The following is a 20,767-nucleotide window of genomic DNA, read 5'->3' on the forward strand; positions in this document are numbered from 1 at the left end:
CTTAGTGAGCGGGGCGTCAGAGCAAGGAAAGTTAATTACAGTCTATGATTAGAATTTTTAATGACATACAGCTCTAATAGCATGATGTTTCCAATTCTACAACCAGAACCCACCTGGCAGCTGGCCAGCCAGCCGGTCACTTGTGCTGGCTAGTCAGGGCTGATCAGACTAAACTGTGCCTCTGTGGTGTCACAGTGCTTGCCCCTGTGACTTGCCTTTAACTTGGCCCCATTGTGACTTCCCTCCCCCACCCCTACGCCCTTAGGTCGAACTTGTCCTATAGATTCCTTAAGGAAAAGATTTCTTAAATAAGATGTAAGCATAAAATGAAAAGACTGACACCTGTGACTACAATAAAATTAAGAACTTTTGCTCATTAAAAGACACCATCAAGCGCTAAATCAAATTACGAACTTGGAGAAGATATTCACAATATTCATAGTATACTGACAGCCAAAGGATGTATAAAAATCTCCTACATATCGATAAGAAAAACACAATAGGACAATGGGCAAAAGATGTGAGCATGTATTTTACATAAGAGGAAAATGTTTATCCAATAAACATATGCAGAGATGATTAGTGATCTAGGAAATACAAGACTACAGTGAGATACCATTTTGTTCTCATTTGATTTACAAAAAAGTTGGAGAGGATGTGGTGGACAGGATCTCTTATACGTTCCTTTTGGGAATGCGAATTACTTAAACCACTCTGGAAAACAATTTGGCATTATCTTCTAAAGGTCACATCTTATGTTCCAACTATTCCACTCCAGTCACACACTCAAGAAATTCTTACATGTGACACACACAGGAAACATACACAAGAATGTTCATTGCCGCATTCCTGGAGAATGGGTGGATGTAGTAGACTCACCTACTGAAATATACAGCTGTTAAAACAAAATCTAATATGATGTCCCTTCTATAAAATTCCAAACATCTGCATTGTTTGAGATAATCAATATTCTTTTTTCCCCTCCTTTCTATTAATGTGGTGTATTACACTGATTTCATATGTTGAACCACCCTTGAATTCCTAGTATAAATTTCACTTGGTTATGGTGTATAATTCTTTTAACATGTGTATATATATTTATATAAATATATTGTAAATATTATATATACACACATACTTTTAAGGAGACATACAAATTATGGTAAAACTGTATAAACAGGGAAGCAAGACAGCGAACATGCACAGATCCCTTTTTCCTGGTCAAATGTACTTATTTCAGCTGCTCTGAGTGCTGGCTACCCACAGCTCATGGTTTTAACCCCTCTCTGAAGAATTGTCCTTGGCCAAATGGGGTCTGCCTTACTCTGGAGGCTATATACTTTTTCTCTCTTACGAGGCCTCCTACAATGTCAGCCAATGACTGACTCATTCGGGGGTACAAACTGTGAGGCAGGGCCAACTTTGTAGTGCAATGAGTACTCCAGAGCACCCCAGGGGATCAGGTTGAAACCAATCTCCAGCAGGTTCCACATCCTTGCTTATTCCCTGCGGGACTCATCTCAGGCTCTAGTCTAGGGAAATGGACTCAAGACAAGCCTGGGATTCTGAATGATCATTACCTTAGATGGGGGGAAGCAGGGGATGAGATGGGAAACAGGACCCTATAGTTAGATGGCCCTAACTTTTGTTTTAGGTTCTGCTTTTTCAGGTGTTTATGATATGATTAAAAAAAAAACCTAAAAGCCAAATAAATAATTAGAAGAGCCCATGCATGGATCACCAATAAGTGTGTCATTAAGCAAGGGTTATGATTAATCTATTTCTGTGCACCTGAAATCCAACTTTAAAAATGTTTCTAAAAATAGAAATTTGAACAAGAATTTATTCCACAAGCTCTTATGAGTGTCTATTATTTTCCAGGCACAGTTTTAGATGCTGGCAATGCAATGGCAAACTAGAAAACAAAATTCCTTCTTGCGTAGGATGTCAATGTAGTTGGAGAGAGAGAAAATACTCAAGTCAACAGTTGAATTAAAAACAGTTAATTTAGGTGATAAGAGCTACTATAAAGGAAATAAAATAGGCAGACGTAAGGAGAATGATGGGTGGTGGATGGCACCTCTCTAAATAAGGAACTGTGGAAATAATGTTATCTGGCTTGCATTATAGATTATTCTCAACTTATTTCTTTGCAATCTTGGTATATTCCCCTAAAACCACATGAAAAAGGTGGGCTACATGTTATTATCCACATTTTATGGAAGGGAAACCTCAAGAGCAGTATGATTTTTACCCAAGAAAAATATGTTCTGTTCTCTAATTTGCCAGAGCTGTTATGGAAATACTACACAATGGATTGGCCTAAACAACAGGCATTTATTAGCGATGGATTCAGAGGCTAGAAGTCTAAACTCCAAGTGTCAGCAAGGCAGTGCTTTTTCCCCAGAGTCTGTAGTGTTCTGATGCTGGCTTGCTGCAATCCTCAGGGTTCCTTGGTCTGCATCTCTGCCTCCTGTCACATAGCAATGTCCTTGATCTCCTTCTGTATTTGCTTTTCTTCTTTCATCCTGTATCTTCCTTTATATAATGTCTCCAGTAATACAGATTAAGGCCCATCATGATTTAGTTGGGCCACACCTACATAGGATCTTAGAAGATTCTACTCATAAATGAGTCCACACCTTAACTGATAACACATCTTCTAAGAGTCCTATTTGCAAATGGGTCCATCACCCCCCCCCCCCACACACACACACACATACACACACACGGACAGGGTTGAGAATAAGAACATGTCTTTTTTTTTTTTATTATTATTAATCAAAAAAAAGAAAAGAAATTAACACAACATTTAGAAATCATTCCATTCTACACATGCACTCAGTAATTCTTAGTATCATCACATAGATGTATGATCATCATTTCTTAGTACATTTGCATCGATTTAGGAAAAGAACTAGCAAAACAGCAGAAAAAGATATAGAATGTTAATATAGAGAAGAGAATTAAAATAATAATACTACTAAAAATATATATATAAAAAAAGGAAAAAGAAAAAAACAAAAACAAAAGATACAAACAAACAAACAAACAAAAAACTATATTTCAGGTGCAGCTTCATTCAGTGTTCCAACATAGTTACATTACACTTAGGTATTATTGTGCTGTCCATTTTTGAGGTTTTTTATCTAGTCCTGTTGCACAGTCTGTATCCCTTCAGCTCCAATTACCCATTATCTTACCCTGTTTCTAACTCCTGCTGGTCTCTGTTACCAATGATATATTCCAAGCTGATTCTCGAATGTCGGTTCACATCAGTGGGACCAAACAGTATTTGTCCTTTAGTTTTTGGCTAGACTCACTCAGCATAATGTTCTCTAGGTCCATCCATGTTATTACATGCTTCATAAGTTTAGTCTGTCTTAAAGCTGCATAATATTCCATCGTAGGTATACGCCACAGTTTGTTTAGCCACTCGTCTGTTGATGGACATTTTGGCTGTTTTCATCTCTTTGCAATTGTAGATAATGCTGCTATAAACACTGGTGTGCAAATGTCCGTCTGTGTCTTTGCCCTTAAGTCCTTTGAGTAGATACCTAGCAGTGGTATTGCTGGGTCGTAATCCCTTCTGCCAGTCTATGTCTTTTGATTGGGAAATTCAGTCCATTAACTTTTAGTGATATTACTGTTTGGATAATATTTTCCTCTACCATTTTGGCTTTTGTATTATATATATCATATCTGATTTTCCTTCTTTCTACACTTTACTCCATACTTCTCTCTTCTGTCTTTTCGTATCTGACTCTAGTGCTCCCTTTAGTATTTCTTGCAGAGCTGGTCTCTTGGTCACAGATTCTCTCAGTGACTTTTTGTCTATAAATGTTTTAATTTCTCCTTCATTTTTGAAGGACAATTTTGCTGGATATAGAAGTCTTGGTTGGCAGTTTTTCTCTTTTAGTAATTTAAATATATCATCCCACTGTCAAGAACATGTCTTTTGTTTGGGTCTGTAATTCAACCTACCATACACTAAGTGAAGACTCCACTAAAAAAAGAGAAAAACTGAGCCCAAACCATTCATAGGCATGACTTAAAATTCTGGAACATGTAAGTTTGAAAGGCTTTTGTGCCTCAGTCTTCACGGAACTTCTCACTAATGAGGACATCAGGGAGGATAGAAAAGGGATAATCTTCCAATAATGAATAAAAGGGTTTTCAGTCTTTTTTTGCAGTACTGGAGTGGGGCTTAACTGATTCACATCTCCAGGTCTTACTACGGTCCTGTTTGGACCAAAAGAAGATCTTTCTGAAGGAGCTGACAAGGTAAGAGTGTGGTCCATGGCTCTGGATAGATCAATTGTCATCCACATGCTATCCACTTACCATCAGAAACCACTCACTGAGATGCAGTGGCCCGGGGACTGGCGAGCAGATCACATCCACTTCTGTCCTCTGTTTCACTGAAGGTGGAGAGTCAATGACCCAAATCCTTCACTTGGCCGTATATCTTTGGGCCATAATTTAACCTGATCTTTAAAATGAGAAAAATTTTACAATCTACAATGGCTTATCAAGAGAATTAAATAAGCTAACATATTAAGGTACTCAGGAACTTAACTGTCAGAAGAAGCACTCAATACGTTAGCCACAATTATTATTCTCAAGTTGGTAGAAATTAATTTATGAATCAAGTCATTGGCATTTTTCCAAAGTGTGACCCTTATTTGCTTTAGACTTTTAATGCAAATTAATGACAAAAATCTCAACAGTTCACAGAAAAGTACTATCTGAATGTTAAGTAATTTTTAGTATTATTTGAGTTTTGAAAGTTTGGGGGTCTTTCTCCAGAGGCTTTCCCATATTAAATAGACATTGATACCTCTTTACTGGATTGATAAAAAATACTGCTGCCTGAAATCTTCACAGGCCCAGGATGAGACCAAGATCAACCATGTCAAGCATATGGGTGGGGTGGGGGTAGGGTGGCCCTTGTGCTTTTCACAGTTACTGGGTAGGCTCTGATATAAATATATTTTGGGTGAAATTGAGGGTGTGTTCCAGCTCTGGAATGTCCTATGTAGTTGCACTTTTATTGCTATGTAAAGACGAGCTATGAGAATCATTTCTATCACCCTTATCTTTCTGGTTGATGAATTCTGGAATTCTGCCAAATCAGAGAGCTTGTAAAATAAATTTTCTCTACTATTTGTACTGAACCTTAAATCATGAAGACCAGCTGCTTCTTGTACTTGAAGTGAAGCTCCAGGTGGATTGGGTGCATCCAGAGAACACAAGCCGTTTTCCCCACCCTCTAGAATATATGGGAACTGTGGTACAGCTGGGCAATTTGTTCCTTTAATGCAGAAAGTGAATTTCATGCTTTTTTTTTTTTTTTTTTTTGTATCTCCTACAAGGCTGAACACAGCAGCTAGTAAATATTTGCTGATTTGATTTGCTGTAGGGCAGCAATTTAAGTTGCAGAAGCCATGCTCTCAACAAGTTAGGGCAGCAGGAAAAGAGTACTTCTTCCAACAAAAATTATCAGTGGGATTCTGGAAAATAGATTGGAATGTAAGTCTGTAATTTCTAAGAGAGACAGAACATAAATTAAACATTCAGAGATAAGGAAGGCATGATCTTGGTTAAATTGCTTGCATTTTTGTATTGATTTACAGTTTAAAAATACTTTTGTAGATATTGGATAATTAAGTTATCGCAACCACCTGGTGATAAGTGCAGGCTGGGCATTATCATCCCTATTTAGCTGACGAGGAATAGAAATCTTCATGGAGGTGAAGAAACATGCCCACATTTACACAGATGGAAAAGGTGGGGCAGATTCTCAAGCCCAGCTCTATAGATGATTGCTGAGAAAGAAAAGGGGCAGTGGATATTTTGTTGACTTTTTTGAAAAAAAATGGATTGCCTTTAAAATTCACGTGGTTCCTCCAGTCACTCTAGTCTCATACCCCTGCATTACTTGCTGGCCTGGGAGGTAAATGAGTTTTCAACTTTGCAGTGATAGGGGGAATCTTAGGTAAGGAGCAGGAGCCAGGTCTCCCTCCCTGGCTGCCATGAAAGGCTGAAGACTACCACTGGTTGAGGGGCCTCCTGTGGTTTCTAAAGGCACTTGCACTGTGGACCTGTGCTCACAACTGCCATAGAGGAAGTATTTTGGATAATGTTTTAATTATTATGAAACATCTTGAATAGGCTGCAAACACTATTTCTATCATTTAGGGATGTTATGCCCTTTCATGGGGATTGGCTACAGCCCCTAGAACCACCCCCTCCCATTATTAATTATTGGCTTTTCTCAACCTTGGATAACAAAATGATCAATTTTTGCAATCGTCACATAGATATTTTCTGTTTGAGTATCTAAATAATCTGACCTAACTCTAGAAAACCACTAACCTGGATTTTGTGCTTTTAAGCCCGTCAAGAGCAGTGTGCCAATTTGAAAATTTTATGTACCCCAGAAAAGCCATGTTTTAATCCTGATTCAATTTTGTGGAGGCAGTGGTTTCTTTTAATCCTAATTTAGTACTGGAGGGCACAAAATTTTGATTAGATTATCTCCATGGAAATGTGATGTGCCCAATTGTGAGTGTGAACTTTTGATTAGATGGAGATATGACGCCACCATTCCAGGTGGGTCTTCATTAGTTTCCTAGAGTCTTTAAAGGAGGAACCTTTTGAAGAAACCTCAGAAACAACAGAAGCCTTAGAGCTGATGGAGAGAGAGCTGACAGAAATTTCAGAACAGAGCTGACACTTCGAGAACAGAGACATGAAGGTTTGGAGATGCTTGGAGCCCAGCAGACATCGCCATGAGATGTTAAGCAAGCCAGAACCTGGAGAGAGCCAAGGAAGTGAAGGGATGAAATCCAGCCCTGGAGAAGCAAAATGAAGAACACCCACAGGAACAGAGGCTGAAAGCAACGGAGCCCAGGAGCAAGGGACGAGCCTTCCCAGCTGACAGAGGTGTTCCAGACTCATTGACCTTTCTTGAATTAAGATATCTTTCCACGGATGCCTTAGTTTGGACAGTTTCATAGGCTTAGAACTGTAAATTTGTAACTTATTCAATTTCCTTTATAAAAGATCTTCCATTTTTGGTATATTACGATCTGGAAGCTTACAACCTAATACAAGGAGACCAGGTATACTGCAATCTGGCAGCTTACAACCTAATACAAGGAGACCAGGTTTCATTTATTTTTGGATCTCTAGCACCTAAGCATATAATGGTGCATCATAAAGATTTATTGGAAGAATACCTGCAGTGGTGTCAATTTCACATCTGATCCAAAGGAGCCCAGTGTCTTCTTTCATTTAGCTAACTGGCTGAGGCAGTCTCCCTTCCTCAGCTCTGAGTAAGGGAGTGTTGTTCTTTTCTGATGGATGTGAGAAACACAGAAGTCAGAGTAAAACCTGGTGCTTCAATGACAGCAAATCTTTTTTCTGAAAACTCAGAGAAGCCAGGCCTGCTGGGAATAAAAGGTTGACCTATCTCAGCATTGTGAAGTACTATTTCTAAAATGCTTACTGAGGCAACTGGCGTGTGTACAGGTATTAACTTGGTTAAGGAGACATGTCAAAGAAGTAGGCACCAGGTCTTTCTCCATTCCTCTACCCCCAGGGTATCAATACGATCACTATTAAACAGGCATGTCTCTGTGTGTCTTCTGAGCTCCCTGGCACGTGGCAGGAGGTCCAGAAGTCTTCAGTTTACTCTGGAAAATAAATGACCAATCCATGTGGCCAGAAAGTATATGCGTACAACCTGGAAAAGAGACAGGCTGCTGGGCTGGAGAAGGCCTGTTAATGAGCAGCACTGATCCTGGAAGAGGCTGTTTCCTTCCCATTTCCTGCCTGTGCCACAGCAAGGTAGAATGAGTACAGGCACTAGCTCTGTGGTCTCAGAAACCAACGGTATCGTGACCTTTGGAAATTAAATCAGGAGATTGGTAGAAGGCACTCCAGAGATGATTTCCTTTATTCTCAATAGAAGGAGAAACAATAACAAGTTGATCAACACTTTTCTAGGTTGTTCATACCTGATGGAGCTTTTACTCCCACAATACCAGGATTTTACTTTTTATTTCTCTGGCACTTGGATCCAACTGCTTGATCTAAGAGAAATGTGGTTACTCAGGACCTAATGGCCCTATTTTCTGTTTTTCAACATCCTGAATTCCTCATGATCTCAACACTCAGGGTACTTCTGTGTTCCTGGGAAAGGATAGGTCTCACTCTTATTGTAGGATCCACCTTCCAGATACAGGCTACCTTCTCCTCCACACCTCATGCATTCCTGAACATATATATAAAAGCCTAAAGTATGAAAACTTAGCAGTAGACAGTGACTATAATGGAAAGTCTATTATGAGTCAAATGTTGCTACTCAAATTGGGGAATGGCATCATCAGACAGCACTAAGGAGCTTGTCAGAGCAGAATCTCTGGCCCCATGTTAGATCTACTGAATCAGAATCTTCATAGGATGAGATTCAGATGCTCAGCAAAAGTTTGAGAGACACTAAGCTAAAAACATATATTACTAATTGCACCTCATCTCATCATCTTTTAGACAGCTGATCTCCATCCTGGCTACACATTATAATCACCTGGGAGGCTTTTGCAACCTACTGATGCTGGGGCTCCACCGCACCACTGCAACAGAATTTCTAGACCATTTTTTTTTTAAGTCTACCCTGGTGTGGCTAGTGGACAGCCAAGGTTGATAATCATTGTTTTAGACCCAATTTCTAGGGGCATTTCCCAAATGTTGTATGCCTCAGTTGGGAGACAATTCTCTATGGATCTCTTGTGTTTCTTTATTACCAGCGAGCTGAAATACTGACTGCCCTTTATTCCATATTATCTTTTCAAGGATGTTAGTACAACATCTCTTGAAGACAGAGAAAATGTTTGTCTGGAGCAAAGTGCAGGTTTGTATAGGTCAGTATTTCTAGGAGTTTTGCTGAACAGATGAACAGAGGAATGTGGTGATGGCTGAAGTGGGAGTGGGGTCAGTAAGAGTTCAAGAGAGGATTGCATACTCTACAGTGTAGTAAAAATAATGTCTCCTTCTGGAACAAAGGGCAGGTCAGCTAACTGTCCATTATGAAAGGTTTGAGAACTCCCAGTTTCAGCTTTGACATGTAAAAAGTTTAGTAATCGTCACTCCCATCTTTATGATAAGAAAAAAGCTGAGTAAAGTGAAAATCAACAATTTTTTATTGGATCCATCAGAGAATCAAGGTCACAGAGAAAAATATCATCCCCAAATCTGAAGACCCATGCAAATCCAAAAAATCATAGCCAAGATATTCTTCCTAGAGCAGAAGCCGCTGGAGGCATAAACTGGTCGGAATGGCGATTTTGATGAATGGCTGGAGGCTGAGTGTGGACTAGCATGAAAGTGAGAAACTCGGGGACTACAGTCTTGTGTGCGTGTGTGTGTGTAGTACACTTTTGTGGGTTTTCCTCTAGAAACCCACCAGATTTTCATGGTAAAGAGCCAAAGTAAAAACTGTAGTGTTTTGGGGGAAGGGGGCAGGGGGAGATGGGCAAAGTAACCATTTTGAAATAACCCTTGACTGTTCTCCATAATAAAGGCCTGCTCTACTGGGGGAAAGATTTTAAAAACGTCTCATCTGACTTAAGGGAAGGGCATGTTCCTGGCTTTAGTTCTCTTTAATCTTTCTGCCTCTCCTAAGGGGGGAAAAAATTCAGAAATACAGCCCAGGGACAAAGACCCACTAAAAGACTGAGATTTAATCATAAGATCACCATCCCCCCACCCCTTACTGGACCTGAAACACAAAGGCTCCAATATTATAACAGTGGACTATGGCTAAAAGAATGGCAAGGCTCAGACTCTCTCTGGGAAGAATATAAAGAGCAGCCCAAAGAGAACAGGGGAGACTAAGACAAGGACAGTTGAGGAATTCAAAGCCTCTGGTGCCTATAGGTACAGCAAACATTTAAACTCAGCCCAACTTCTAGCCAGATTAGCATAAAACCTCACACTAAAGGTCAGTTTACCTCAGTTCCTATTTCTCAATAAATCACATCTAACTTTCAACAACAAGAAAAAAACATATGCCATGCTGAAAGGCAAGAAGACAAAGTACGAGATAAAAGTAAGCATCAGCATCAAGCACAGATATGACAAATTATAAAATTATCTAATAAGGAATATAAAATAACTATGACTAATATATTAAAGGTGCTAATGGGGAAAAGTAGACAACATGCAAGAACAGAGGGGTAGTGGAAGCAGGGAAATGGAAACTCTAAGAAAGAATAAAAGTAAATGCTAGAAATAAAGAACAGTGTAACAGAAATGAAGAATGCCTTTGAAGAACACATCAGTAGACTAGACATGGCTGAGGAAAGAATCAATGAACTTGAAAGTATGTCAATAGTATCTTCCCAAACTGAAATGCAAAGAGAAAAAAGAATGGGAGAAAAACAAACAAACATAGCATCCAAGAACTGTGGGAAATTTCAAAAGTGGTAACACATGTGAAATAGTTAAAGCATTGAAAGAAAAAGCTACCAGCCTGCTATTACATATCCAGTGAAATTATCCTTCAAGAGTGAAGGAGAAATATGATTTTATGAGACAAACAAAAACTGAGGGAATTCATCACCAGCAGACATATACTTCAAGAAATGACAAGAAATTCTTCAGGTAGTAGGAAAATGATATGGGTAAGAAATTTGGATCTACATAAAGAAAGGAAGAGCACTGGAGTAGGAATAGATGAAGACAAAGTAAAATCTTCTATTTTTCATATTCTTAATTGATCTAAAAGATAACAGTAATCATGTTTTGGGTGATGATAGCATATGGATAAGTGGAATGAATTTAGCAGTGTCATAAGGGATGAGAGAGTGGTACCTGCACTATATATGAGGCAGTCTAGTATTACTTTAAAGTGAATTTAGATTAATTAAAATGTATATTGCAAACATAGTTATTGAAGAAATATAATTGATATGCTAGAGAGAAGATAAAATGCAATTGTGCTGGTTTGAAAGGATATATGCCCCCTAGAAAAGCCATGTTTTAATCAAAATCCCATTTCATAAAAATAGAATAATCCCTGTTCAATACTGTATGTTTGAAACTGTGATTGGATCATTTCCCTGGATGATGTGTTTTAATCAAGAGTGTTGTTAAACAGGATTAGGTGACAACATGTCTCCACCCATTTGGGTGGGTCTTGATTGGTTTACTGGAGTCCTGTAAAAGAGGAAACATTTCAGAGAGAGATTCAGAAGAGCAGAGTATAATAACATAGCCATGAGAAGCAGAGCCCACAAGCCAGCAACCTTTGGAGATGAAGAAGGAAAACGCCTCCCAGGGAGCTTCATGAAACAAGAAGCCAGGAGAGAAAGCTAGCAGATGATGCTGTGCTCACCATGGGTCCTTCCAGCTGAGGGAGAAACCCTGACCATGTTCACCATGTGCCTTTGTACTTGAGAGAGACTCTGAACTTCATCAGCCTTCTTGAACCAAGGTATCTTTTCCTGGATGCCTTTGATTGGACATTTCTATAGACTTGTTTTAATTGGGACATTTTCTCGGTCTTAGAACTGTAAACTAGCAACTTATTAAATTCCCCTTTTTAAAAGCCATTCTGTTTCTGTTATATTGTGTTCTGGCAGCTAGCAAACTAGAACAGCAATCATATAAAATGTTCAATTAAAGCCAGAGAAGGCAGAGGGAGGAAAAAAAAAAAAACGACAAGTGTGTTATGTTGAATTGTGTTCCCCTACAAAAGACATGTTGTTGATCTTTTTATTTTCTTGAATGTCAGGAATTGAGAGCCCTGGTCTCCCACGTAGCAGGCAAGCATTCTACCACAGAACCACTCATGTATTTCATCTTAATTGGCATTCTTGTGGAGGAAACCATTTATAATAAGGACCTGTTGAAGATGTTCATGTTAATTAAGGTGTGACCAAATTGCATCAGGGTGGGCCTTAATCTGTTTTATGGGGGATTTATAAAGAGAGGAAATTTGTATGCAATCAGGGAAAGCCTCAGGAAGAAGCCAGTAGTCAGCAGAAACTGGAACGATTGTCTAACAGGAAAGGGGTCAGTGCTCCAAGAAAACATACAATCCTTAACATGCATGCACCCAACAATAGAGCATAAAAATACATGAGGCAAAAACTGATAGAGCGACAAGATGCAACAGACAAAAACACTACTATAGTTGGAGATGTCAACACCCTTCTTTCCTTGGTTGGTACATGAAGCAGGTAGAAAATCAGGATATAGTCGACCTGCATGGTACTGTCAGCCAATTCGATCTATTTGACACCTTGCAGACTTTTCCACCCAACACGTGCAGATTGCATATTCTTCTCAAACTTACCTAGAATATCCACTAAGAGCACCACATTCCGGGCCATGAAACACATCTTAACAAGTTCAAAAGAACAGATAATCATGAATCCTGTTCCATAGGCTTGAGAATCACCACCCTGTGTGGATGTCCCCTGGCTTTGTGTTGCTTTGTGAAAACTGGGGCTCCGGAAAAGGGTACAAATGCTGACTTTGCTATGAATAATAAAGTCCTTTATCTTTGACCCATGAATTTTGTGTCTTGTCAGCATCTATGAAACATGGCAGGCTAACTTGTCAGCTTGCAAGTAGGGTAAAATCTTAGATCCTTCACAGTGCTTGACAAAATCTTTTATAGCTTTATTCTTTTCCTGCTCAGCTGAATGCATAGCCACCTGCTTTAATCCAATAATTGTTCAAGGGAAGCTAAAGATTTACTTCCTGCCTGTTTATTTCCATCTTTATTTCAGCTGTATTAGGTTTATCTCAATTGTTCCACCATTGGCATTAATAATTTGTTTTCTATTTTCTACTAACTTTTAAAAAATTTTTGTTTTTATTAGAGAAGTTGTGGGTTTATGAAAATCATGCCTAAGATACAGGATTCCCATACACCAGCCACTATCAATACCATGCATTGGTGTGGAACACTTGTGACAATTGTTGATAGCACATTTTGATAATTGTCTATTTATTGTACTATTAGTTAAAAATCCATGGTATAATTTAAGGTTCACTATTTGTGTAGTTCACTATTTTTAAAAATTTGTATTCTGTTACCATATATACAATCTAATATTTCCCCTTTTAATCATATTCAGATATTTATTCAGTGCTGCTAATTGCGTTTACAATGTTGTGCTACTGTCACCACCATCCATTACCAAAACATTTCCAAGATTCCAAATAAGAATCTTCTACACTCTAAACCTTAGCTCCTCATTCCCTATTCCCCACTTCCACCCATCCTCCGGTAACCTCTGTTATAGATTCTTACTCTATGAGTTTGCTTTTTCATTTTCCATGAATTTTTAGAAAACATGTGTAAAATGCACAAACACTGCTCTTTAGATGAAGTCGAGAAAGGAGAGTCTGAAATCAACATTGGCCCAATAGTAATTAAAAAATTTTTTTACCCCACGGGTCTGCCATAAGAGAAGATGGTTCTGACACTAAGCGAAAGAAAGGAGCAGCAAATTTTAAGAATTCCAGCCTGACACAGGTTCCAAAGGCAGAACTGTGCTTATATTAGTGCTCAGAGGTTTTTTTTATAACACATTAATTTCAAGTGTATGAACTTTTCCAATATCTATCACATTGATTTAATAAATTTTAATTTTAAAAGATCAGATTTTGCCAATCAATACCATACGAGAGAAGAGATACTTGTAGAAAAAAAGGAATGATGGTTTGAAGTCTTTCAAAATAAATTGGTGCTGGATTATTAGATCATATTCTTCAGATTTTTTCACCCTGTCACCCCTGTAATTAAAAAAGTCTTAGCATGTCACAGCCAATATTTGTTATCTTGTATTTTAAAATTCTGTACAAATACTATTGTATTCATTATGATGTTATAAAACACAAACAAAAGTTGAAATAAAAAAAGATCCGATAAAAACAAATATACAGTAGAAGTTTTAATACTTTTTCCTCTGTCCCATAAAAACAAAAGCCTCATTTTGATGATCATTGGATTTGACTGGGTGTCGTTCATATGGAATGAAACCAACCTGGGTGCCCAGGTGGAGGTGACTGTATGGCAGAGGTTGACCTGAAAGTTGGTCATCAATTGCTGGCTTGGGTTTGGGGAGGGACACAAGTCCCAGGGAAGTGGAAAGCAAGACCCCAGGGTTGGAGGGAGTTCCCCTAAGGTGGCCACCAGATGAAGTCTCTGACTTGTGGGGGATGAGGGTGGGGTCCAGTAACTCAAAATGGGGAGTAGGACAGAGATTTAGGACCTCTGAGCTGATGGACACAGAACAGGCATAGGCCTTGGAAGTGAGGCTGTGTTACCCTAAGTTTACGAGATTCAATCATTTGTTCAACAAATAGATCCTGGGCAATGGCCTGGACTATATATTGGGTTCCTGGAGTTACATAGAAGAATATAACTCAGCCCCTGCCTGCAAAGTGTTTATTGCATGTTTGGTTCCTGTGAACAATTAGAATTAAGGTGTGTGTGAATGATATAGGGAGAGGCAAGGACTGACTGGCTAAACTGGAGAGAGCAGACAGTCAACTGCGGCTTTCCCCAGGGATTGGCCCCAGAGTGAGTTTTTGAATGATAGAGTAGATCTAGAAACTTGAGTTTATAGCAGTATTAACCCAGCTTTTGTGGATCATTGTTTTTGGAATTTCAGTATCAGTTTCTTCTGAAAGCAGCTGTTTGGCATATTTCTGGAAGGAGGGATAAACCTGATTCTGTTAATTAAGCTACATTTTGAGTGTGGGGGGGAGCTGGCTATTTTGAGAAAGTGTGTGGTAAATCCCTTTGTTAGTCAGAGAATCCTTGTGGAATGTGGATGATGACTCCCTGGTTTCTCTGTGTTCTAAGATTACATTTGATATATTTATGTTCACACAGCACCCAAATGGGGCTTTTGGGGGGGGGTGAGGGTGGGGCAGGGAGTAAACATAACTCAGTTTGGAGTTTGATTTGTAAATGTGGAGCACCTCAGAGATCTTTGGAGACCCTCAGGGTTGTACCTAACCAGAACTGGGAATTATGACCTTTAATGAGTAGTAGATTAAGGGCAAGACTCAGCCTTCCCACAACCTCCCAGCCGGCTTTGGCTAACTAACTCCTACACATTGTACCTACCTCAGTTCAAACGCTACTTTTTCCTCCTTCTTTTCCTTCCTTCCCTCCTCCCTTCCTCCCTCCCTCCTTCCCTCTCTCCCTCCCTTCCTTCCTTTCCTATGCCATGTTTTAAACATAACTTTATAATCAGTTATATAGTATATTGTTTAAAGGGTCAACAATAATTCTACAAGGCATAAAAAGCAGCAGAATGCTGCTCGCTGCTTCTTCCCATGTCTTACTCTCCAGCAGCAACCACGGTGAATTCTTTTAGCTTTGCTATTCACCTCTGCAAACCCACATAATAAGCTTAGATAGCTACTTCCTGAGTTTTCAGTTTTAGGCGTTTTCTATCCATTTCTCACTATGAAAAAGAGAATTTAGCTTTCCCATAGTTTCTTTAAAACATGTTTTGTTGTGAGGTATCTCATCCATATGAGTGTGTATGAAACTTCCATGCCTTGTTAAACATAAAATAAATTCTGTTTACCCACCATTCATCTTAAGAACAAGAATATACTGCTACCTTAGAAGCTTGCATATGCACCTTAATTGCACCCCCTTCACTTCCCAGAGAAAACCACTAATCCATGTTAATAATTTCCTCCTAGTTATTACTTATGTACATATTCCTAAAAACTATGTTGCTTAGTTTTATCTGTTCGTGAACAGTTATAAATGGAAATACATAGTGTATGTTTTGACTTGGCTTCTTCTACTCAACATTATGTTTTTAAAGTTTACCCAAGTGGATGCATGTAACTGTAGTAGATTCCTTTTCTTTGCTGTATTGTTTTCCCTTGTATGACTCCACCTCCATTTATTTATTGTATCTTGTGTATCTTTTGTACACATGTACAAGAGTTTCTCCAGGGTACATAGCTAGGAATAGAATTGTTAGGACATAGGGTGTGGTGGGCAGTACATTTTCCACTTTACTAGGTAACAACTGTTTTCCAAAGTGATTTTAACAATTTGAAGCTCTGGGAGTGGACAAGAGATTTTGTTGCCCCACTTCCTTGCCAACACTTGGTATTGATTGACTTTTTAACTTTTGCCAATTTGGCAATTTCATTGTGGTTTTAATTTATTTTTTTCTAATTACTAATTACTGATTTTCATGTTTACAGATAATTTTGAGTCATCTTTTGTGAAGTAGATTTTCATATTTTTGACCCATTTTTGAAATTGCTTTTCACTTTAAAAAATGATTGAGGTATTCTTTATATTTCCAGGATCTATAAATTCTTTGCCAGTATTATGTGTTATAAATATAAGCTCCCAGTTTGGGACCTGCTTTCCACTATCTGTTAGGGGTCTTAAGAACAGAAGTTCTTAATTTTAATGTAGTTGAAATAATCCATCGTTCCTTTCATGCTTTTTTTTACTTTTGTGCCTTATATAAAAAATTATTCCCTAACCCATTGTCAAAAATATCCTCTATAATGTCTTCTAAGTGTGGTATGTTTTGTCTTTTATATGTAAGTATTTTAATCTACTAGCATTGATTTTTGTATGTGTTGTGATGGAGATTTAATTTCTTTTTTTTTCCTGTTTGGATTTATAATTGTCCCAGCAACATTTTTTGAATGGTTTATCTTTTCCACATTAATCTACAGGGCCAAGTCTGCAAAAAAGAAGTTTCCAAATATGCTTGGGTTTGTTTCTTTGTAGTGTTCTAGTTGTTTATCTGTGCCAGTACTGTACTGTCTTAATTACTATAACTTTATAATATGTCTTGAAGTCTGGTATAGAAAGTTTTCCCACCTTCTTCTTCAGGACTGTCTTCAATATTATTAAGTCCTTTTCTTTTTATACACATTTTATCAGCCTGTGAAGTTTTGTGGAACTGCTGGAATTTTGGTTGGAATTATACTGACTCTCTAGATATATTCTGTGGACAATAAATAATCATATGATATTGAGTCTTCTTATCCAGATATAATATATCTTTAGATTTGTTTAGAACTTTAACATTTTTCAATAGAATTTTATAATTGATTCCATGAAGGGCTTCACCCTATTTGTTAGAATTATTCCTAGGTATTTTCTATGTTAAGTAGTATCTTTTTAAAAATTATATATATATATTTAAACTGATTGTTGCTGGTGAACAAAAATAATACTAACTTTTACATATTGGTTTTTGCATGCTACAACCTTGCTAAACTGTTCCAACCCAGCGCAGCCCCAAGACCAAAGAACACACTAGGTAGAAAGTTACCCATGAGCTTCAATTAGGGAGAAGAGTCTTTCCAATGGCGGCTGGTGAGGAAATGGAAGTCAGTGTCCCCATTGAACAGAAGGGTAGGCAAAGTTTTATAGTGGGCATAGACAGAGGAGGCACAGAGCCAAAAAAGTACAGGAACGTGTTGCTGACAAAGTTAACTATTTTCTTTAGATAACAGTAACATTTCAAGGTTTTCCTGGAACATACAGAATATAGATTCAGCCTTGATAGATTATAGGGAAAACAGGGTAGATAATCATTCAAAGAAGTTTCAGAAGGTCTATTTAAGTGGCTTGACCATTCTTTCCCCCTCTAGAGAGGTGGTTTTCCTTCTAGCCTGTTCTCTGATCACACAGGTTGCTATATGCTTAAGCTCTGTTTTTTTTTTTCTCTTCCCTGAAGGGAGGGGGTCCTAATCACTGGCTTGCCAGAATCCATCCCACATGTAGCAGTTTGCCTTGACCATAGGACAGACATTGCCTTTCTAATCCACAGCAACAATACAATAAACAACAGAACACAAGTAAACCAGTACAAAAAGAAAGTAAGCCTTTAGTAAATGGCACATTGGCCGGGTTAAAGAATTCTATCATTTTGACAAATGATCATCAGAGGCTCAAAACTTTGTATATGACTTAATGTGTACAACCTTAAATATTGATTTAAGCACAGGTGACTTAAGGGTGCTTTACAAGCTTTAGAAGCTAATGTCTTAGATGATGGTGGAAAAAAAATTCTTCCAAACTTCCAGTAGCTGGTGTTTGCCAAGCACGCATTGTATCCACATTGTCTGATTGGCAGGGGCCATGGTCCACAGCAGTGATGGCAGTTTAGTGCACACCCAGTGTTCCAGTTTTGCTAGCTACAGGAATGCAATATACCAGAAACGGAATGGCTTTTAAAAAGGGGAATTTGTTAAGTTGCAAGTTTACAGTTCTAAGGCCGTGAAAAGTCGCAATTAAAGCAAGTCTATAAAAATGTCCAAATTAAGGCACCAACAAGTGGTTACCTTCACTCAATAAAGGCAGCTGAAGTTCAGAGTTTCTCTCTCAACTGGAAAGGCACATAGCGAACATGGCAGCATTTACTAGCTTCCTCTCTAGGCTTCTTGTTTCATGAAGCTTCCCTGTGGATGTTTTCCAAAAGTCGCTGGCTGCTGAGGCTTAAGTGGTTCTAATGGCTTTAAAAGGGACTCACTCCAAAATGTTTCCACTTTTAAAGGAGTTCAGTAAATCAATGAATGGGTGGAGTCACAACTCCATGGAAGCTATCTAATCAAAAGCTACCACCCACAATTCAGTGGGTCACATCTCCATGGGAACAATTGAAAAGCTCCCAGCCAGCAATGTTGAATGAAGATCAAAGGATATGGCTTTTCTGGGGTCTACCACAGACTTAAGCTGGCACACCAAGCATTGAGATTTATTGTGCACATAAGTTATATATACAACTTTTGGTATTCTGTGTATCTAATACTTAAATTTTGGGCAACCCTAATAGCCCATGGGCTTAGGATTCCCAACCAGTGCAGCTGCCTTGGCCAGGATCAGGACCACTGACCTTCTTTTCCCTAATGTCTATGTTTGTGACACAGGCAAAGGCAAGCTATTTTCATTACCCCAATGTGATTGTGGCATTGCTGGTTCCTTGACCTGTATTTGCAGGGCTTGCGCAGGTCCTGCAGTTACTAATTCAATGGAAGAAGAGGCTGACACCTGGGGCCTAGAGTTGATGCTTTTCAAAGCAGGGTGATAAGCAGTTGAAATTGTTGGGTCAGTCTCCACAAAACTATTTTTGTGTATTTTTGGTGCCCTGTTTTTCTGTGCAAACAAATCGGCAGCTGCAGGTGACATTGGCTCTAGACTATGGGTCTTCACTAGAACATCTACTTCGATGTTGCCTGGTAAAGAAGTGACACTGTGGTTAGAAACATGGAAGACAGTTACCTTACGTTTGTTACAGGCAGTTCAAATGCCTTCCCACATCTCCTTTTCCCACAAGGGACACCCGATGACTGTCCATTGTTCTTGCTTCCAAGTGACCATCCAAACTCATCAAACTCAGTTGTTGGTGCAAATGGTTAAGTCATCGCCTGGTTTATGAAAAATCACCATCCATACAGCCCACAGCTCAGCCCATTGGCTGCTTTGCATAGTTCCATTTTCCCATCAGTGTCAATACTGTATAGCTGCCGCTGTTCAAGTAGCAGCTGCCCATGTGCTGATCCGTCTGTGACCAAGCTGACTCGTGTATACCTCCACATTGTCTATGGTGGGCACGGAGAAAGCCACCTCAGAAGGACCAGCAGGGAGGGGCCAGTGCTGCTCTTCCACGTAGGAAACTGGTCCCAGAATATCCTGCATTTTAAGGGCTGTTGTTCAAAACACTACATTGCAGCAGATTTTCTACTTGGCTAAAGTGCTAAACTGAGCATTCCCTAAATAGGGTTTAGTGGTGGCATCATGCACCACTGCCCCCTTGAATGAGAATGGCAGTCTAACTTCTGGGTTAGTCTTTCAACTTGTTATGAGGCATTATAGTTGTTTTTCTAAGGTACGGTACTGCAGTTCTGCTCCTTTCTAGAGCTGGGACGAAAAGCTAATAGGAACTTGTTTTGCTTGTAGCCTTTTCCACAAACCCAACCCAAAGCCAGTATTGGTACAGGCATATCTAACTGCGTGGCACATCTGGAGTCATGTATATAACTCTGCTAGCATTTTCTTTAACATTTTGTGTATGTGTACATGAGCGAGAATGGTGTGGACTTTTCCTTTCTTGTACTTTGTCAAGTTTTGATAGCAAATTTAAACAGGACTCATAAATTGAGTTGGGCAGTGTTCCCTTTTTTTCTATTCTTGAAGAGTTTGTTTAAGATTGTAATATTTCGCAAATGTTTGTTAGAACATGTAAGTGACACTATCTGAGCCAGGAGTTTGCCTTGCAGAAAGATATTTTTAATAGTGATTGTTCTAGTTTGCTAGCTGCTGGAATGCAATATACCAGAAATGGAATGGCTTTTTAAAAGGGGAAATGTATTAAGTTGCAAATTTGCAGTTCTAAGGTCATGAAAATGTCCCAATTAAAGCAAGTCTATAAAAGTGTCCAAATTAAGGCACCAACAAGAGGTTACCTTCACTCAAGAAAGGCTGGTGTAGTTCAGGGTTTCTCTCTCAACTGGAAAGACACATGCCGAACATGGCAACGTCTGCTAGTTTCTTCTTCAGGCTTCTTGTTTCACGAAGCTCCCCTGGGGGCATTTTCCTTCTTCATCTCCAAAGGTTTCTGGCTTCATACCTCTGGCTTTTGTGGTTCTCATGACTCTACTTGTGGTTCTTGTTGTTCTGAAGCCTTCTCCAAAATGCTTTCTCTTTTAAAGGATTTCAGTAAACTAACCAAGACTC

General features: G+C 38.9%; 1 long non-coding RNA gene across 2 annotated transcripts in view; it reads right to left on the reverse strand.

Moving 5' to 3' along the window:
* LOC143659798 (uncharacterized) overlaps positions 1 to 20,767 on the reverse strand; it is a 29,174-nt gene that overhangs the window by 3,788 nt on the left and 4,619 nt on the right. For both annotated transcript variants that reach the window (XR_013163791.1, XR_013163764.1), the window contains exon 3: positions 4,345 to 4,492. This is a non-coding gene — a long non-coding RNA (uncharacterized LOC143659798). The remainder of the gene's footprint in view (positions 1 to 4,344; positions 4,493 to 20,767) is intronic.

The sequence above is a fragment of the Tamandua tetradactyla genome, chromosome 1 (genome assembly GCF_023851605.1).
Source record: "Tamandua tetradactyla isolate mTamTet1 chromosome 1, mTamTet1.pri, whole genome shotgun sequence".
NCBI classification, from domain to species: Eukaryota; Metazoa; Chordata; class Mammalia; order Pilosa; family Myrmecophagidae; genus Tamandua; species Tamandua tetradactyla.